Genomic DNA, 21933 nt, shown 5'->3' with positions numbered 1-21933 from the left:
ATACTAATTCTTTACTAACACGAACAATATTAAACGCAAGTAACTTCAGTCCGTCCTGTTTATTAATCAGTGTTTAGTAATCCGTTTGTGATGAAATTTGATATGGATAATTTCAAGCCTGGGGAAGGACATAGGGCTACTTTTTATAAACACACCATACAGGCGAAGATTATATAAAACTGTTAACCTGATTGACTGACACACCTAGCGGTCAACGCACAGCCGAAACCACTGAACTTAGCATCTTGAAATTTGCAGGTAGGTTCTATTATAGCTTAAATGAGCACTAAGAAAGGAATTTTGATAATTCCACCCTCAAGAGTTTCCCTCTTCATATTATAGGGGCTCAAAGATTGTATGGAATCCGTCAGTTTTGAAGTTAGACACCTGAAATTTTGGATGTACGAGTAGCTAAATAAGATTATTTTTTTTTACTATTAAGATTATTTTTTTTTACTATTAAGATTATTTTTTTTACTATTAAAATGATCTCTCACGAAACTTAATGTGGCAGACCAAATTCCACGCGAGCGAAGCCGTGGATAAAAGCTAGTATTATTATATGTTGATTTAAAACGGATCTGCCACCAGATCTGACACAACAAACTGTAAACAGTACTAAATAGATCTCTTAGACTTGATGAGACAGGCGTACTTTGAAACTTAATTTCAGAATTGTTGCATAATCAAAATCTAAGTCTATTTTGTCCACCCAACCTTTAATTTTTGCCTACCCAGCCTGACTGACAGCTGTAGCTTACACTGAGCAGTGTGAAAACTCACCTGCAACGTCCAAAAACAATTGTAGTTTGCCACCCTTATCTTATCCGCTTTAAAAAATATATATAACCAAGAATATTGACAACATATGCATGGAATGGTCATACAATTTTCTTCCATAGCTTTTTTTTTTCTTCCACCCGTCATCAACACCTAAATTATTGGTTATCTGGGTTCCTATGAGACTGTTCATTACCACCTACCGTCTGTGAGTGATGAATGACTATGAAAGGTTAAAACATTTTGTGTTCAAATCAATTTTTGGGCAAATCCTAAATTAAAAATCCCTTATGTATCAGGAGCATCAATTTATGTGAATTTAGTCTTAAAATAGACTGAAAGAAAGAGCCTTTTTCAGAAATTTTTCAGTCTATTGCTCTGAGAAATTAAGGCTATTCCATTTATTAAAGGGCATCTGTTTGTGGGATCGACCCCTTTTAAGCTGTCTATATGGACATGTACGTCATAGAAACTAAATAAAATTATACCTTGATATCTGTGATCTGATGTCTTATTCCAGAGAAATCCACGTTTTTCTTGTATGTAAATGAGCTGTTCAGGGCTATCAGCCGGTCTCTGATCTGCATGAGAATCTGCCTCCAGAGATTATTTTAAATAAAAGGAGGAGTTACCAGTATTAGACATGTATGGTAACTAACAAGGAACAGTAGAACTGAACTTTGTCTCGTTGCAAACCCATTTTTTGTAGCTCTCACAGCACTGCTGTATTGCAACAATATTACACCCTGTCTGACTGTGAGATGGAATCTGAAGCTGAAAGGAACCTGCAAATGTGTCAGGTATAATCACACACAGCTCTACAGAGATCAGGAGAGCAGAGAGCGGCCATCACATATCACACTGGTAACTCCTCCTTCTATTTAAAATAATCTCTGGAGGTAGATTCTCAGGGAGATCTATGTCCGGCCCATAGCCCTGAACAGCTTCCTGTGCCCTACATGCCCATATAGATGGCTTAGGAGGGCTGATCCCACTGACAGATTCCCCTTAAACTGCCAAGAAAATGAAGATCATAGTGCTGATTTCACAGAACAGCACCTACTGACTGGAAGCTGGATAGAAGAAGAAGTGCAAGGTCAGATGCAGGATAGATTGATAAACATTGCAGAGGCTATCCCAAACACCTCACAGGTCTTTAGCTAGCAGTACTGTGAAATGTCAAAAATGTGATGGATCTGCATGACAAAATGTGATGGATTACATTTTTATACAGGATAATTCCCATCATAGGATGGATGATTCCCATCATAGCTATCAATCCATGCTAGAAGTTGCAGTTTTACAACAGCTGGGGGCCACATAATGAAGACCACTTGTACAGATATGAACATGAATACATTTCCTCTCACCATTCTTCTAATTCTCTTCTCTGCCATTCTCTTCACTGTCTTCCTATAAGGACTGCGTTACATTAACTTTTTGCAAAGTTCACTTTTGTGTTTTTCCGATTTTAACATTTTAACGCCCATAGGCTATCAAAGGGACAAAACAGTAAACTGAGCTGGTACTCAACTTTCCCTGCTTTGGCAATTGTTCTGTCTCTGCCCCAGTTTCAGTTTACAGGCTGCCGAGGTGACTTCATGATTACAGTGCACATCACAGCTGCGGCCAATCACTTTGATGATATTAAGACAATCAAAGCAGTTCACAGAGGGCGTTATTACTTTCTGGTGCAAAAAATAGGGCATTATGATTTTCTAGAGCGCTCACAGAGAATATTAAGATTTTGTAGGGGCTATTTAACTGTAGAGGGCACTAGGGAGCCTTACTATGTGGTGGGCACTCCTCAGGGGAGGAGTCCTGAGGAGATAATTTGCATATTCCCACTGCATTTTGGATTAAGTGAAGAGTCTCCGCGAGCTCAAAGAACACTGGATTTTGGCTGTTGGAGCTGAAAAGAGGACATCGGTAAACCGCGCGCCTACCGGCGTGCGCATTTTGAAGCTTTTTTTTTTAAGCTTTTTTCACTGTTTTCAGAACATTAACAATAAGAACATGGAAGAGTCCAGGAGCCATTTGGTGAGCTGCATATCCTGCTACATGTTCACAGACTTGCCAGTGGAAAAGCCAAACTTCACATGCCAGAAATGCAAGCTTGTGTCCCTGTTGGAGGAAAAGTTGCGAAATCTAGAAGAGAGGTTAACTACCTTGAAAATCATTAAGGAAGGTGAAGAGTTCTTAGACAGAGCAGAATTATCTCTTCATGATTCAGAAAGAGAAGAAATTCGAACTGCACCTGACGAAACAGAGGAATGGAAGCATGTGACCCACAGAAGCAGGAGGATCGAGAGGCAGTCAGCACCCATACTGCTCAGGAACCAGTACCAGGCTCTCACGCAGGAGAACCATGAAGAAATACAGCAAAATAAGACTTTGCCAGCAATTAATAACCTTGTAAGCCCTCAGAATCCTCCTGGATGGAGAAAGAAGAATGTTGTGAAGAAAAAACGGAGAGTGGTGGTCATGGGGGATTCCCTGTTAAGAGGAACAGAGGCCGCTATCTGCAGACCAGACATAACCTCAAGAGAAATGTGCTGTCTTCCAGGAGCAAAAATTAAAGATGTGTCTGACAGGATATCAAGACTTTTCAGACCTACAGATCACTACCCATTCCTGCTAATACATGTGGGGACAAATGACACCGTAAGAAAGGACCTGGAAACCATCTGCAGTGACTTTGAAGACTTAGGCAAGAAAGTGAAAGAATTGGGAGCGCAGGTGGTCTTCTCATCCATCCTCCCAGTGGATGGCCATGGAACAATGAGGTGGAATAAGATTCTACAGGTGAACAACTGGCTACGTCGATGGTGCCATCAACAAGGATTTGGATTTCTGGATCACGGAATGAATTACCTATACGATGGACTACTTGCTAGAGATGGGGTGCACCTTACGAAGACTGGAAAACATGTATTTGGAAGTCGCCTTGCTACACTCATCAGAAGAGCTTTAAACTAGAACAATGTGGGAAGGGAAGCAAAAGGCCAGAAAAAGCCATACAGCTGACAAATACTATTGAGATCTCTGCTACTGGAAGCGGAAAAGAAGAACAAAGACAAAACAATTTAAATAATAAAAATATGGGAGGAAGAGAAACCAATCACAAACTAAAATGTTTTTATACAAATGCACAAAGCATGGGCAACAAACAAGGAGAATTGGAACTACTAATGCAGGAAAAGGAATATAATGTCATTGGAATCACTGAAACTTGGTGGGACGATACACATGATTGGAATAAAAGGCTAAAAGGATACAACTTATTTGCAAGAAACAGACTTGATAAACGAGGAGGAGGTGTTGCATTGTATGTTAGAAAAGCGTATATCTGCACAGAGATTGAAGCTTCAGAGACTGGGAGTTCTGTGGAAACTGGGTAAGAATACAAGGAGAGAACAACGGAAAGGACACCATTGTAGGCATTTACTACAGGCCACCTGGGCAAGCTGAAGATATGGATGAACTCTTTATGTATCAAATGACCAAGTTCTCCAAAAAATATGACGTAGTGGTCATGGGAGATTTCAACTATCCAGACATTTGTTGGGAATCTCTCTCGAGTAAAACTAACAGGTCAAGCAAATTCTTATCCTCTCTTGCTGACAACTTTATCTTCCAAAAGGTAGGGGAGAAAACAAGGGGATCTGCTACTTTGGATCTAATCCTTATAAACAGGGAGGAAATGGTTGAGGAGGTAAAGGTGGCTGGGACCCTAGGAGGCAGCGATCATGCTATTATAGAATTTTGGATAACTAGAGGAGGAAGACATGTGAAGACTCAAACTTCAAGGTTAGATTTTAGAAAGGCAGATTTTAAGAGACTCAGAAAGAGAATAGGAGGGATCCAATGGCTGGATGTCCTTAAGGACAAAAATGTCCAGGAAGGATGGGAAATTTTTAAAAATGAGATTCTCAAAGCACAATCGTTAACAATCCCGAAAAGTAGGAAGAATGGGAAGCATTTAAGGAAACCAGGATGGATGAACACAGAACTTAAACACATGCTAAAAAGAAAGAAAAAAATGTTTATTAAATGGAAAGAGGGAGGCATATCTAAAGAAGATTATAATGCAGTCTGCAGATCCTGCAGGGCACGTATCAGGTTAGCTAAAGCTGACAATGAATTAAGGCTTGCAAGAGATGTCAAAAGCAATAAAAAAGGATTTTGGGAGTATGTCAAAAGTAAAAGAAAAGTCAAAGATGCTATAGGATTTTTACAGGATGAAAATGGAGAAATGGTAAGAGAGGATGTTGAGAAGGCCGAACTTTTTAATTCCTATTTTGCATCTGTTTTCTCTCAGAAAGAAAATGTAACATCAACTGATCTTCACTGTCTTTTTAAAGGAATAGAGGAATCCAAGTTATCTGTAAACAGAAAGATTGTGAGGGAATATTTAGCTAACATAAATGAGTTCAAGTCTCCAGGTCCAGATGAATTACACCCCAGAGTACTGAAGGAGATCATAGAAGAAATTTTAGAACCACTCTCCATAATCTTTGAAAATTCTTGGAGAACAGGAGAAGTCCCAGAAGACTGGAGAAGAGCAAATGTTGTTCCTATCTTCAAAAAGGGGAAGAAGGTGGACCCAGGGAACTATAGGCCGGTGAGTCTGACTTCTATACCAGGAAAGATCTTTGAACAAATTATTAAACAACATGTATGTAAGTACATGGATAAGAATTGTAACGGGTCTGGGAGGCGGAACCTCTGAGCTACTATACAAGGGGGCGGTCCTTGTAAGGGAGCGGGTGGCGACCAGGGAAGACGGGCAGGCAGTCACAGCAGGTGACCGGGACAGTCTCTGAGTGAACGGGCTGGAGGTCACGGCAAGTGACCGGGACAGTCTCTGGATGAACGGGCAGGAGGTCACGGCAAGTGACCGGGGCAGTCTCTGGGTAAGGGTAGGTACGACCTGTGATGGCAGAGCCTCCCGGTAGGCTAGCAGGCAGATGGTTGATGTGTGCTCCCAGGTGAGCAAGCGAGAGTCTCTGGAAAGGTAGGTGGTCACAGCACGTGACGGCGGAGCCTCCAGGTAGGCTAGCAGGCAGGTAACAGGTGTGCGCTCCCAGGTGAGCGGGCAGGAGTCTCTGGAATGGCCGGTGGTCACAGCACGTGACGGCGGAGCCTCCAGGTAGGCTAGCAGGCAGGTAACAGGTGTGCGCTCCCAGGTGAGCGGGCAGGGGTCTCTGGAATGGCAGGTGGTCACAGCACGTGACGGCGGAGCCTCCAGGTAGGCTGGCAGGCAGGTAGCTGATGTGCGCTCCCAGGTGAGCGGGCAAGCTGGTCCATAGACAGACTGACAGGAGTTGGAGGGCAGACCGTCGGACCTCAGGCTAGCAGGCAGGTAGCAGAGGAGCGCTCCCAGGTGAGCGGGCAAGCTGGTCCTTAGACAGACTGACAGGAGTCGGTAGGCAGACCGTCGGACCTCAGGCTAGCAGGCAGGTAAGTAGAATATCAGGCAGGAATCATACAGCAAACTGGCAGGAATCTGGCAGGTAACTGGCAACGGGACCTGATGGCTGAAGCAGAGTAGTGAACAGTGCAACAACATTGCTCGGGCACCTCCATTTTGGAGGAGGTGCCTTATATATGGTGAAGTCCTCCGGCCATTGGCCGGGGACTCCTTAGGACGGCACGCGCGGCACAGTGGCCGGGAAGGAGCGCGCGCTGCCAGCAGAGCGGGAGGAGGACGCCGGGCTAGGAGCAGAGAGGTGAGGGGAACAGCGTCCCTGCCTAGCAGAGGGCAGGGACGCCGGCGCTGCAGTACCCCCCCCTTTAGGCCCCCCCTTTTTTAGGCCAGACAGAAATTTAGCTAGGATGAGAGGGGCATGGATGTTCTCCCGGGGCTCCCACGTTCTCTCCTCAGGACCAAACCCCTTCCAATCTACTAGAAAAAAGGTCTTTCCTCTTACCCTTTTGGTGGCAAGAATGTTCTCTACCTCAAACTCGTCCTCAGCAGAAACCGGAGCAGGAGGCGTACCTGTAGACTTGGAAAAAGAGTTAAGTACCACAGGTTTGAGGAGAGATACATGGAAATAGTTAGGGATCCGTAAGTTGGCCGGGAGTTTCAATTTATAGGCCACCGGGTTGATCTGACTGATGACCTCCAGAGGACCGATGAACCGAGGCCCTAACTTGTAAGAAGGTATCTTGAGTCGGACATATTTAGATGAGAGCCAGACTTTATCTCCAGGACGAAATTGTGGAGGATCCAGGCGTTTTTTGTCAGCGTGTCTTTTCATCCGTTTGGACGACTGAAGGAGTGCGGATCGGGTACTCTCCCAAATGGAGGAAAATTTGCTAACGAGAGATTCCGCAGCCGGGTTGTCCACAGAGGTGGAGACAGGAAAAGGAATCCGAGGATGCTGACCGAAGACTACAAAAAACGGGGATTTGGAGGAGGATTCGCTCTCGTGATTGTTGTAAGAGAACTCGGCCCATGGTAGGAGATCCACCCAGTCTGAATGATGGGCATTAACGAAGTGCCGGAGGTAACTGGTCAGGTTCTGATTGATCCGCTCCACTTGACCATTGGACTGTGGGTGGTAAGCGGAAGAGAAGTCCAGGGTGACGTCTAGCAGTTTACAAGTGGCTCTCCAGAAGCGTGAGGTGAACTGTACCCCACGATCAGACACGATGTGGAGGGGCAGGCCATGAAGACGAAAGATGTGACGAATAAAGTCTTTAGCTAGCTCGGGTGCAGACGGGAGGCCTGGCAGGGGAACGAAATGAGCCATCTTGGAGAAGCGGTCAGCGACCACCCAAATGACCGTACAACCGGCAGAGACTGGGAGGTCAGTTATAAAGTCCATTGCTATATGCTGCCAGGGGGCAGCAGGTACAGAAAGCAGAAGGAGGCGACCGGCTGGCAGATGTCTCGGAACCTTGTTGCGGGCGCAGGGCACACAGGCAGAAACAAAGTCTATTACGTCCTTGTGCAGGGTAGGCCACCAGTAGTGCCGGGTAATAAGCTGGAGGGTCTTTTTCTGACCGGCGTGGCCAGCCAGTTTAGACGAGTGACCCCAGTGAAGGATCTTCTCCCGATCAGGTACAGATACGAACGTCTTTCCGGGAGGGAGACGATTTAGACTCACGGGAGCCACCTGCATTACTCTGGCGGGATCGATGATGTGTTTCGGATCTTCCTCGAGATCAGACACCAGAAAGGATCGAGACAAGGCGTCCGCCTTGACGTTTTTGTCAGCCGGACGAAAATGAAGAACAAAATCAAAGCGAGCAAAAAACAAGGACCACCGGGCTTGGCGCGGGTTAAGTCTCTGGGCATGCTGGAGGTAAGCCAAGTTCTTGTGGTCAGTGTAAATTATTACCGGGTGAAGAGCCCCCTCGAGCAGGTAACGCCACTCCTCCAATGCCAGTTTGATGGCCAATAACTCTCGGTCTCCTATGGAATAATTGCGCTCTGAGGAGGAGAAGAGTTTAGAGAAGAAGCCGCAAGTTACCATCCTCCCGGAAGATGATTTTTGAGTAAGTACCGCTCCGGCTCCAGAGGAGGAGGCGTCAACTTCCAGGAAGAACTGCTTGTTGCCGTCCGGGCGATGCAGCACCGGTGCGGAAGAGAAGGCCTGTTTTAAGGAAAGAAAGGCCTCCTCTGCTTCGGGCGGCCACTCTTTGGGATTAGTACCCTTACGGGTGAGCGCGGAAATTGGGGCAGTCCGGGAAGAGAAGTGTGGTATGAAGAGGCGGTAGTAGTTGGCGAAGCCCAGGAACCGCTGAATGGCCTTCAACCCCTCCGGTCGAGGCCATTTCTCGATGGCAGACAGTTTCTCTGGATCCATTCGTAGGCCGGTCTGAGAAATAATGTAGCCCAAAAACGGAAGCGAGGTCTGCTCAAAGAGGCACTTCTCGTATTTAGCGAAGAGGTGATTCTGCCTGAGCCTGAGCAGGACCTGACGAACGTCCCTCCGGTGAGTCTGGAGATCCGGAGAGAAGACCAAGATGTCGTCCAGGTACACCACTACGCAGGAGTAGAGAAGGTCCCGGAAGATGTCATTGACCAACTCTTGAAAGACGGCAGGAGCGTTACAGAGACCAAAGGGCATTACCAGATATTCATAGTGGCCGTCCCGGGTGTTGAATGCCGTCTTCCATTCATCCCCCTGACGGATACGAACCAGGTTGTACGCCCCACGGAGGTCCAGTTTGGTGAAGATTCTAGCCCCCCTCAGACGATCAAATAACTCCGGAATGAGCGGAAGGGGGTACTTATTCTTCACCGTGATCTGGTTAAGGCCTCTATAGTCTATACAGGGACGGAGAGAGCCGTCCTTCTTTTTGACGAAAAAGAAGCCTGCTCCCGCCGGGGAGGTAGATTTCCGGATGAATCCCCTGGCCAGATTCTCCTCAATATATTCGGACATCGACCGGGTCTCAGCAGCGGATAATGGATAAATACGCCCACGGGGAGGAGTAGTACCAGGTAACAGGTCGATAGGGCAGTCGTATGGTCTATGAGGGGGTAGTGTCTCTGCCTCCTTTTTATTAAAGACATCAGCATAAGACCAATAAGGAATGGGAAGTCCAGGTAGATTAGCTGGGGTAGGAGAAGGACGGACGGGATGGACGGGAACCAGACAGGTCTTATGGCAGTCCTGTCCCCAGCGAAGGACTTCTCCGGTCTGCCAGTCGAGCACGGGTGCATGTCTCTAGAGCCAAGGTAGGCCTAGCAAGAGGGCGTGAGAGAGTCCAGGCAGAACATGAAAGGAGATACTCTCAGAATGCAGCATTCCCACCTGCAGAGTAATGGATTCGGTGATGAGTTGGATGGGGCGTGGTAAGAGACCCCCATCCACGGCAGCAACAGACAAGGGTACAGCCAGAAGTTTGGTGGGGATGCGGTATTTCTCTACCAGGGACTGTGAAATAAGATTCCCGGCTGCTCCAGAGTCAAGTTGGGCTAGTTCGAAATAACGGTTCTCCCCGCAGACGATTGAGACTGACAGCAGCAGAGATGGAGAGGATTTATTCTTGTCTAGGTCGACCTCTCTGAGCGAATCTAGACACAGACATTTCCCGACCTCTCCGGGCAGGCACGGATCCGGTGCTCCTTACTGCCACAGTAGAAGCAGCTCCCCTCGGCACGGCGTAAGTCCTGACGGGTTTTGACCATCTTGGTCTGGTCGACCTGCATAGGCTCAGGAGAGTGTACCTGGGAAGAGACGGAGGGAGTGACGGGTCTCTGAAAAGTAGGAGCTAGACGTGGAAACCTCCTCTCACGGGTGACCTCATTGGCACGCTCCTGGAACCGTAGGTCAATCCGGGTGGCAAGAGTTATTAGGTCATCGAGAGTGGTAGGAATGTCTCGACCGGCAAGTTCATCTTTAATACGGCCGGACAGACCCTCCCAGAAGACAGATACCAGAGCGTCGTTATCCCAGGCCAGCTCCGAGGCAAGGGTACGGAACCGTATGGCATATTGGCCCACGGTGAGACTTCCCTGACGGAGGCGTAGCAGAGATGATGCGGATGAGGTCTTCCGTCCAGGTTCGTCGAAGACTTTCCGGAAAGCCGTGAGAAAGGCAGGCAAGTCGGACACCAGGGGGTCTCCTCTCTCCCATAGAGGATTTAGCCAGGCCAGGGCCTCCCCGGTGAGATGGGACATGATGAAAGCAATTTTGGCCCGGTCGGAGTTAAACTGGTGGGACAGGAGTTCAAAGTGCAGGGTGCACTGATTTATAAAGCCCCGAGCCTGAGCGGAGTCGCCTCCGAAGCGAGGGGGTGCAGAAAGCCGGGGTCCGGGGTAGGATACCATAGTATTGGTGGGCAGCGGAGCTGCCGGATTGCGAGTCATGGCTCTGGCGGTGGTTGCTGGTGGAGCAGTCAGAGTGTCCAGGCGAGTATTGACATTCCGCAGGTGACCCAGGATGGACTCCTGTTGGGACCTCTGACGGGACAGTTCATGACACAGGTCCGAGAGTGAGGGAGCTTGGGTGCCACCGGGTTCCATGGCCCGAGCAAACTGTAACGGGTCTGGGAGGCGGAACCTCTGAGCTACTATACAAGGGGGCGGTCCTTGTAAGGGAGCGGGTGGCGACCAGGGAAGATGGGCAGGCAGTCACAGCAGGTGACCGGGACAGTCTCTGAGTGAACGGGCTGGAGGTCACGGCAAGTGACCGGGGCAGTCTCTGGATGAACGGGCAGGAGGTCACGGCAAGTGACCGGGGCAGTCTCTGGGTAAGGGTAGGTATGACCTGTGATGGCAGAGCCTCCCGGTAGGCTAGCAGGCAGATGGTTGATGTGTGCTCCCAGGTGAGCAAGCGAGAGTCTCTGGAAAGGTAGGTGGTCACAGCACGTGACGGCGGAGCCTCCAGGTAGGCTAGCAGGCAGGTAACAGGTGTGCGCTCCCAGGTGAGCGGGCAGGAGTCTCTGGAATGGCCGGTGGTCACAGCACGTGACGGCGGAGCCTCCAGGTAGGCTGGCAGGCAGGTAACAGGTGTGTGCTCCCAGGTGAGCGGGCAGGGGTCTCTGGAATGGCAGGTGGTCACAGCACGTGACGGCGGAGCCTCCAGGTAGGCTGGCAGGCAGGTAGCTGATGTGCGCTCCCAGGTGAGCGGGCAAGCTGGTCCATAGACAGACTGACAGGAGTTGGAGGGCAGAACGTCGGACCTCAGGCTAGCAGGCAGGTAGCAGAGGAGCGCTCCCAGGTGAGCGGGCAAGCTGGTCCTTAGACAGACTGACAGGAGTCGGTAGGCAGACCGTCGGACCTCAGGCTAGCAGGCAGGTAAGTAGAATATCAGGCAGGAATCAGACAGCAAACTGGCAGGAATCTGGCAGGAAACTGGCAACGGGACCTGAGGGCTGAAGCAGAGTAGTGAACAGTGCAACAACATTGCTCGGGCACCTCCATTTTGGAGGAGGTGCCTTATATATGGTGAAGTCCTCCGGCCATTTGCCGGGGACTCCTTAGGACGGCGCGCGTGGCCCCTTTAAGAGGGAGGGAGCGCGCGCGCGCGCGCCCTAAGCACAGTGGCCGGGAAGGAGCGCGCGCTGCCAGCAGAGCGGGAGGAGGACGCTGGGCTAGGAGCAGAGAGGTGAGGGGAACAGCGTCCCTGCCTAGCAGAGGGCAGGGACGCCGGCGCTACAAGAATGAAGTGATTAACCAGAGTCAGCATGGGTTTGTAACTAACAAGTCATGTCAGACTAACTTAATTTCCTTCTATGACAGAATCACTGACTGGGTGGATCAGGGAAATGCTGTAGATATAGTATATCTTGACTTCAGCAAAGCATTTGACAAAGTATCTCACACCATCCTTATTGAAAAAATGACCAAGTATGCAATGAACCAGGCAACTGTTAGGTGGATTCATAACTGGCTTAGTGATCGGACTCAAAGGGTGGTTGTAAATGGCTTCACATCCAGCTGGATGAATGTCTCAAGTGGGGTACCACAGGGCTCCGTCCTGGGACCTGTATTGTTCAACATCTTTATCAATGATTTAGATGAAGGAATTGAGGGTAAACTGATTAAATTTGCTGATGACACAAAGCTAGGAGGGATAGCTAATACTAGAGAAGAGAGAGAGAGGATTCAAAAAGACCTAAATAAACTGGAGCAGTGGGCAGCAACCAACAGAATGGTTTTTAACAGGGAAAAATGCAAAGTACTACATCTGGGCAATAAAAATGAAAAAAGCATATACAGAATGGGAGGAATAGAGCTAAGCAACAGTACATGTGAAAAAGACTTAGGTATACTAATAGATCATAGACTGAACATGAGTCAACAGTGTGATGCAGCAGCAAAAAAGGCAAATACAATTCTGGGATATATTAACAGAAGCATACAGTCTAGATCACGTGAAGTCATTATTGGTCTTTACTCCTCTTTGGTCAGACCTCATCTGGAATACTGTGTACAGTTTTGGGCACCACATTTTAAAAAAGACATAGACAAACTGGAGCAAGTTCAGAGAAGAGCGACCAGAATGGTGACTGCTCTGCAAACCATGTCCTATGAGGAACGGTTGCAGGATTTGGGAATGTTTAGCTTGCAAAAAAGAAGACTGAGAGGAGACTTAATAGCTGTCTACAAATATGTCAAGGGCTGTCACATTGTAGAAGGATCATCTTTATTCACATTTGCACAAGGAAAGACTAGAAGCAATGGGATGAAACTAAATGGGAGGAGACACAGATTAGATATTAGAAAAAACTTTTTGACAGTTAGGGTGATTAATGAGTGGAACAGGCTGCCACGAGAGGTGGTGAGTTCCCCTTCAATGGACGTCTTCAAACAGAGGCTGGACAGACATCTGTCTGAGATGATCTAGTGAATCCTGCTTTGAGCAGTGGGTTGGACCAGATGACCCAGGAGGTCCCTTCCAACTCTACCATTCTATGATTCTATGATTCTATGATTCTATGAATATGTGGGGCACTAAGAGGGGCATGTCGTGCAACACATTAAGTGCAGTAATAGAGAAAAATACCCCAATGCTGAGCCTGCTGCTGCCATATCAGTAGGATAACAATCTTGTGCAAGTTGGAATTAATGGGTAAGGTGCTGGAAATGTCAAATGTGTCTTTGTTGTAATCTCTACAGACAAGTCGTGGCTGGAAGAAGTCGTCATGTCTGTCTGGGCTAGATGAAAAGAACAGGAAAGGTGAATGGTGAACCCTGGACCTTCAGGAGAGGCACACATGGCATTACCATGTAGTCAGTGTTCATCTCCTGAAAGGGTTAATTGGCAAGAAAGATTTATTTTCCACCATTTTTGCCCTGCATGTCCAGGTGATCCCTGGGCTGTGGTTGGGGAATAAGAAAACCAGTTAACTGGCCATCGCAGGGGAAGGTTAAGGTTCCTTCCCGGGTGGCTGCCTGTGATTGGTAGCATTGTTTAGTAAACAAGGGCTGCACTGAGGAATAAAAGATGATGACGCAGAGGGGTTGTGTCTGACTGTCGGCGTCTCCTACCACGAAGAGCTGCTGCAAGTTGCCGTGATAGACGTCCTTATCGAAGAGTTGCAAAGGAAGATGGGAGAAGAAGGCGCCCTGGTGTGTCTGTGGCGGTACCTGGATTCGCCGGCTGGAAATGTTAATGGGCATGCGAGTGAGCGCTGACCCACAAGCAGTAAGTGAGGATGCCAGTGAAGCCGCGCTGAGGTTCACGTTGATCATGAGAGGAGAAAAAGAACCACATAAGTCTACCAGCACACCTACTAATTATATAATAGATATATTCAATATTTATTCCAAGAACTATATGGACATACATTTAAAAGCATTTAATAAAACTCACATATATACAGAAAGGAAAGGTATGGAACAGGAATGTGGGTCGTTTCTAGAATTTTTGATCACAAATTTCTTGAATATATTCTTGACATGCACACTGTCATCCACTACAACAACCTATCTGTATTTTACTATCCTTGCAAAAGGTGATTGTTTGGTCACAAATCTTTATCGAAAGCCGACAGCAACCAATAGTCTCTTGCAATTTAACAGCTTTCATCCCCTCCACATTAGGAAGGGAGTTCCAATGGGACAGTTCCTAAGGACCAGAAGGAACTGCACAGAAGATCAGGACTTTGAAATTCAGGCTCGTCTGTTGATGGATAATTTTAAGGATAGGGGGTACCCCAAGAAAATCATTTCATCTGCATACCGGCATGCCAAGTTGCATACCCAGGGCACCCTTCTTGGGACGAGGCCTAAACCCAATGATCAGAAGCTACGGTTCATAAAGGATTACAACGTACAATGGAATCATGTGAGAAGGGTCCTGACAGACCATTGGAAGATTCTCACCACTGACCTCCAGACTGGTCCAATTGTAGGTGATCGACCCTTGCTTACAGCGAGAAGGTTTCCAAACTTTAGAGACATTCTGACTCGGAGTCATTACTCAAGGCCGACAGTTAGACTTTACAGGGGAATTGCCTTGAAGGGATCATTCCCTTTCGGGGATTGTAATATATGTCAATTCATGAATCCAATACGTGACACCTTTTGCAATCCCCTAAATTCAACCCGATACCCACTGAAAACATACATCAACTGCAAATCAAGGGATGTTATCTATGCAATTACATGATAACATCGACTGATCTACGTGGGATAAACCTCACAAGAACTAAGAAGGAGAATCCAGAAACATATGTTTACCATCAATTTGGCTACATCAGACATAGAGAAATGTAAAACACTTTCCTCTGTAGCAGCACACTTCTTACATTTTCATCATGGGGATTGCACTGGTACTCACTTAGTAGGTGTGGAAAAGGGCAGATATCAGGGGAGGGTGGCAACATTCGGAAGAAATTATTGCAAAAAGGATCACGCTGGATCTATGAACTCCAATCGGGATTCTTGGGATCATAAGACAAATAGAATGTAGGTTTATTTTAACATAATGCTTCTCTTAATCTTCTTCTGACCATCTTCGCCTGGGGCAGCTACCGGATTGTGCCATAAAAGATTATGGGGGATGAACGAAAGTGTCACATTTGAAACTCCCTATGAAGTTAAACATTGAGCTTTAGAGAACATCCCAGTCATCACCATCTTGGACACAACATGAATACTGCACATTAGCCCTGTACATGTAATCTATGTATTATTTTGAAACTGGACATGCAGGAGCTACCCTTCCCTAGATCCCCGGAAGAGGGCACTCTTTATACCCAAAATCTGTCCCAGCAAGCAACAGACTATTCAAGATAAGGAACTCTTGCGAACTAGGGTAACATAGTTTTTAAGGTTGAAGGAAAACTAAGTCCATATAGTTCAACCCATAGCCTAACATGTTGATCCAGAGGAAGGCAAAAAAAAAAACATGTGGCAACACTAAGCTCCACATTGGGGAAAAAAATTCCGTATGGCAATCAGACTAGTTCCCTGGTCTTAGAAGTCTTGACTCCATATTTTAGTGATTCGCATCATACTGTATCACTGGTTACTTCAAGTCCTATCCAGACATCTAGGGGATACCCATTACTTATTTATGGAGGTAGCTATCATCTCCCTCTAAGTCAATGTCCCAAGCCATATAATGTGTCGGCCCCTGTTTGCAACTCTGACTCTGCCATCTGAGTACCCCCAATCCGATATAGCTTAGATGATGTATTATACCACATCAACGGATGGTCATATGGGAGATACACTTAATGATGGGTTAGATTTCAACGGCACCATTGATGACTATATATACTCTGTGGCTATCTCGGGGGCAGAGCTAGAGGGAATTCCCAGGACTTAAATGGGCAACATGAATTTGTTAATTTCTATAAAAATCTGAATATAAAATAGAATCATATAAAGGGTTACTCTGGGTCTCTGTGCTTATAGATGCAGACTGTGGTATGTATGTGACATATATGACTGTGGATATGGAGCTGTAATGTAATAAGATGAGGTACTCTTTGGGTATTATTGTGATACACAGTGGAGATGCATCCATAAGTTGACATGCAAGGAGTAATTCACTTATCAGGTCCTTTCTCTAATATAGGGCATATCGGAATCAGGGTCCCGCTTAGGGAAAGTCTGGAGACAGATACCCTCTATCCTGTTTGAGATTTACAAATTTATGTATATGGCGGGATAGCCATGGACTCTCTACCTGGGGGCATAATACATGACCATCAGCCAATATATTCCAACCTTTTCAAAAGAGGTGGTTGATAGAGGCTCAATACGGGATTGGCATATATCAAGTAGAGATGAGCGTTGTTCTACTCGAACTGTTCGCCAATCTCAAATTCGAGCTGTTTTGGGCGGTGTTCGAGCCGGTCGGCGAACACGAACAATTTGAGAAAAATTCGGCTGTTCGAGGTTATGTTCGATAACTGTTCGTGCACCAAAATCATAACTGGATTTTTTCTCAGTAATGATGAAAATTAATGTTAATACGCAGTTTGAGTGTACAGCGGGGCGGGGGGAGGGGCAGGGGATGGATCTCTGCAGGAACAATGAAGATCTCCATTTTTTTTTCTCTTTCCCGCATTTGCAGTGGGGAGGTGCAATCTGTCAGCCTATCAGCAGCGCACACACGGAGCGAAGTGCTTTTTTTCACACAAGCAAGGGCATGTGTGATTGGCAGTGTATGTCACATGTCCTTGCCCTATAAGACCAAGCCATTTTCCCCGTCGCCACCATTTTCTCACTGCTGCAACTGCGTGTTAGACGGCACCGCTGTTGCTGTGTGCGCTATACCTTGTTAATTTCAAGCCAATTTTCGCACAAATATACAGATAGCTTGGGAGTAGGGAATAGTTGTGATTGCAGTCCTTTTAAGGACTAGGTTACAGCATTTCCTACGACTTTTATCAGGCAGGTCTGTGCTCTTAAATAGATAGATTGTGGGAGTAAAGACTAATTGTAATTGGAGTCCTTTTCAGGACTAGGTTACATCAGTTCCTATCAGTTTTTGCCAGGCAGGTCTGTGCCAGTGCTGTGCAAGTTTTTTTCACAGCATTTGGCTGAATCTAGCAAAGCTAATCCTTTTTGGCCTATTGCAGAGTGTGTTAGTCAGTGGAGTAGCCTATCTGTGTTGCAAGATATACCACCTGTGTATAGAATAAGAATTTTTTTACTGCACCTAGTGAAGTAAAATCTTTTGGGCATAGCATCATTCTATTAGTCCATCTATACTGACCTCCATCAGGTTGCAAACTGAATATAATTTTTTTCTGCATCTAGCTCTGAAAAAATATTTGGGCTTCTAGCGGTGTGTGGGACTTGGTCTATTAGTCCATCTATACTGACCTCCATCAGGTTGCAAATTAAAAATAATTTTTTTCTGCATCTAGCTCTGAAAAAATATTTGGGCTTCTAGCAGTGTGTGGGACTTGGTCTATTAGTCCATCTATACTGACCTCCATCAGGTTGCAAATTAAAAATAATTTTTTTCTGCATCTAGCTCTGAAAAAATATTTGGGCTTCTAGCAGTGTGTGGGACTTGGTCTATTAGTCCATCTATACTGACCTCCATCAGGTTGCAAATTAAAAATAATTTTTTTCTTCATTTATCTCTGAAAAAATATTTGGGCTTCTAGCAGCGTGTGGGACTTGTTCTATTAGTCCATCTATACTGACCTCCATCAGGTTGCAAATTAAAAATAATTTTTTTCTGCATCTAGCTCTGAAAAAATATTTGGGCTTCTAGCAGTGTGTGGGACTTGGTCTATTAGTCCATCTATACTGACCTCCATCAGGTTGCAAATTAAAAATAATTTTTTTCTGCATCTAGCTCTGAAAAAATATTTGGGCTTCTAGCAGTGTGTGGGACTTGGTCTATTAGTCCATCTATACTGACCTCCATCAGGTTGCAAATTAAAAATAATTTTTTTCTTCATTTATCTCTGAAAAAATATTTGGGCTTCTAGCAGCGTGTGGGACTTGTTCTATTAGTCCATCTATACTGACCTCCATCAGGTTGCAAATTAAAAATAATTTTTTTCTGCATGTAGCTCTGAAAAAATATTTGGGCTTCTAGCAGTGTGTGGGACTTGGTCTATTAGTCCATCTATACTGACCTCCATCAGGTTGCAAATTAAAAATAATTTTTTTCTGCATCTAGCTCTGAAAAAATATTTGGGCTTCTAGCAGTGTGTGGGACTTGGTCTATTAGTCCATCTATACTGACCTCCATCAGGTTGCAAATTGAATAAAAAAAATTTCTGCATCTAGCTCTGAAAAAATATTTGGGCTTCTAGCAGTGTGTGGGACTTGGTCTATTAGTCCATCTATACTGACCTCCATCAGGTTGCAAATTGAATAAAAAAATTTTCTGCATCTAGCTCTGAAAAAATATTTGGGCTTCTAGCGGTGTGTGGGACTTGGTCTATTAGTCCATCAATACTGACCTCCATCAGGTTGCAAATTAAAAATAATTTTTTTCTGCATCTAGCTCTGAAAAAATATTTGGGCTTCTAGCAGTGTGTGGGACTTGGTCTATTAGTCCATCTATACTGACCTCCATCAGGTTGCAAATTAAAAATAATTTTTTTCTGCATCTAGCTCTGAAAAACTATTTGGGCTTCTAGCAGTGTGTGGGACTCGGTCTATTAGTCCATCTATACTGACCTCCATCAGGTTGCAAATTAAAAATAATTTTTTTCTTCATTTATCTCTGAAAAAATATTTGGGCTTCTAGCAGCGTGTGGGACTTGTTCTATTAGTCCATCTATACTGACCTCCATCAGGTTGCAAATTAAAAATAATTTTTTTCTTCATTTATCTCTGAAAAAATATTTGGGCTTCTAGCAGCGTGTGGGACTTGTTCTATTAGTCCATCTATACTGACCTCCATCAGGTTGCAAATTAAAAATAATTTTTTTCTGCATCTAGCTCTGAAAAAATATTTGGCCTTCTAGCAGTGTGTGGGACTTGGTCTATTAGTCCATCTATACTGACCTCCATCAGGTTGCAAATTAAAAATAATTTTTTTCTTCATTTATCTCTGAAAAAATATTTGGGCTTCTAGCAGCGTGTGGGACTTGTTCTATTAGTCCATCTATACTGACCTCCATCAGGTTGCAAATTAAAAATAATTTTTTTCTTCATTTATCTCTGAAAAAATATTTGGGCTTCTAGCAGCGTGTGGGACTTGTTCTATTAGTCCATCTATACTGACCTCCATCAGGTTGCAAATTAAAAATAATTTTTTTCTGCATCTAGCTCTGAAAAAATATTTGGCCTTCTAGCAGTGTGTGGGACTTGGTCTATTAGTCCATCTATACTGACCTCCATCAGGTTGCAAATTAAAAATAATTTTTTTCTGCATCTAGCTCTGAAAAAATATTTGGGCTTCTAGCGGTGTGTGGGACTTGGTCTATTAGTCCATCTATACTGACCTCCATCAGGTTGCAAATTAAAAATATTTTTTTTCTGCATCTAGCCCAGCCAATAGTTTTGGCCTAATACCACAGTTTGGCCACTCAGCTCTGCTTGGTTACCATCCATTGTTTTTTTGTGCAAACAACTCCAGAGTTGTGAATTAGTTAACCACCAAAATGAGTGGAAAAAGGCCTGCTGCTGGTGGAAAGGGGAATAGGCGTGTTGGGAAGGGGAAAAAAGGTTGTGTCCGTGGGGTAGGTGCAGAAGAAAGACCATCTTCCAGCCAAACTAAAATGTCTACTTCTTTTAGCGGACAATGTGATAAGATCCCTTTCTTACGGCCACGCCAATCGCTACAAATTCCAGATGAGGCACAAAAACAGCAGGTGCTTCAACGGATATCAAGTGCTCCTTTAAGTGGGCTCTCCTCCACATCAACTTCAACATCACAAATACTCCAGTCCTCAAAGGTGTCACCCAAATCGCACTTGCTTCCTCACAGCTCCCAAATCTCCAGCTGCCCGTCTGAGTATGAGGTAGAACAGATGGTTGAGTCTGCAGAGCTGTTTACTCATACTATAGCCTGGGAATCAGAGGTCGACTCCAGCGCTTCTGTGAATCCAGACGAGGAAATGATCTGCACTGATGCCCAGAATCTTTATGAGTCGGATCCAGGACCAGACGCAGAAGGTTCTGACCATAATGTAGACCCTCATTCCCAAACTGTAACTCCTGTTGGTGGAGACAATGAGGAAGACGATGATAAGACTCAAATACCTGATTGGAGCGACAACTTTAGTTTTTTGTCAGGGCAGGAACAGGTTGGCTCTGAGGACGACGGGTGTGATAACGCACAGGGTGATGATGATGAGGTCGGAGATCCCACTTACTGTCAACCCACAGTCAGCCAAGAGATGAGGTCAGCAGAGGAGGTGGAGGAAGATGCTAGTGACGACGAGGTCAGGTTGCGCCTTCCTGGACAGAGACGTAGTACTGGAAGCACGTCAACAACTGCATCCTCAAACACAACTCTGCCTCTCACCACAAGTCGTGGTGGCTCTTCAGGTCGCATGGGTGCTAAGCCTTGCATAGCCTGGGCATTTTTTCAGATCGATAAAGATGACCCAACTCGTGTTATCTGTAACATTTGTCAGCAAAAGCTAAGTAGAGGCCAAAAAATACATAGTTTGAGTACTTCATGCATGAACCGGCACATGGACATGAAGCATAAGTTGCAGTGGGAAGCTCAGTGTGCTACAATGCGGCCTAGCCGGCCGGGCCAATCACCGTCTGCCATATCTTGTGCATCCGCGGCCTCTTCATCCTCTGTGACTGGGGGGACAGCAGTCACACCTGTTTTGGGGCGCAGACCTGCCACCTCTTTACCCGCAACAGCCAGCGTGATTGGCAGGTCATCATTTTCTTTGGAGGTGGTAACACCAGCTGGTGTTGAGCGCTGTCCGACATCGATAGCACCACCTTTGGATCAAGGCAACCTAACATGTCCGCCTGCATCTTCCTCACAGACCGGCAGTTTGCCGGGGACACCCTTATCAACCCCGTCTAAGCACAATAGCCAGCCCTCGGTCCCTCAGATGTGGACAAGTAAAAGACCATTTCCTCCTAGCCATGAGAAAGCTAAGAGGTTGAATTTCACCATCTGCAAGCTCTTGGCTACAGAAATGCTGCCTTTCCGCCTGGTGGACACAGAGGATTTTCGAGACCTTATGTCCGTCGCAGTGCCCCAGTACCAGATGCCCAGTCGGCACTACTTCTCAAAGAAAGGTGTGCCTGCGCTCCACCAGCATGTCGCACACAACATCACCGCTTCTTTGAGAAACTCTGTGTGTGACAGGGTGCATTTCACCACAGACACTTGGACGAGTAGGCATGGACAGGGGCGTTACATGTCGCTGACTGGGCACTGGGTAACTATGGTGACAGCAGGACAAGGGGCTGCTGTCCAAGTCTTGCCGTCCCCACGAGTTGTGCGTCAATTCTCTTTATGTCAAAGTTCCTCCACTGCTTCTGCCTCCTCAACCTCCTCTCGGTCTTCCACCTGCACCCAAAGCCTGTCTGGTCATGCCACAAGCTTTCTAACTGCGCAGAAGGGATCCTGCACACCTCCTTACTATGCTGGCAGTAGGGCTCAACGTCATCAGGCGGTTTTTACATTGAAATGTCTGGGAAATGTGAGTCACACAGCTGAGGAGTTGTGGTCAGCTCTGGAGAACCAATTTCATGAATGGTTGTCTCCACTGGACCTGAAACCAGGGAAGGCCGTGTGCGACAATGCTGCAAACCTTGGTGCGGCCCTTCGCCGGGGCAAT

This window comes from Phyllobates terribilis, unplaced genomic scaffold, assembly GCF_046119375.1.
Source record: "Phyllobates terribilis strain yellow unplaced genomic scaffold, ASM4611937v1 Scaffold_3__8_contigs__length_932513732, whole genome shotgun sequence".
Lineage (NCBI taxonomy): Eukaryota > Metazoa > Chordata > Amphibia > Anura > Dendrobatidae > Phyllobates > Phyllobates terribilis.
The sequence above is the reverse complement of the archived record's forward strand: the minus strand, read 5'-3'. Positions refer to the sequence as shown.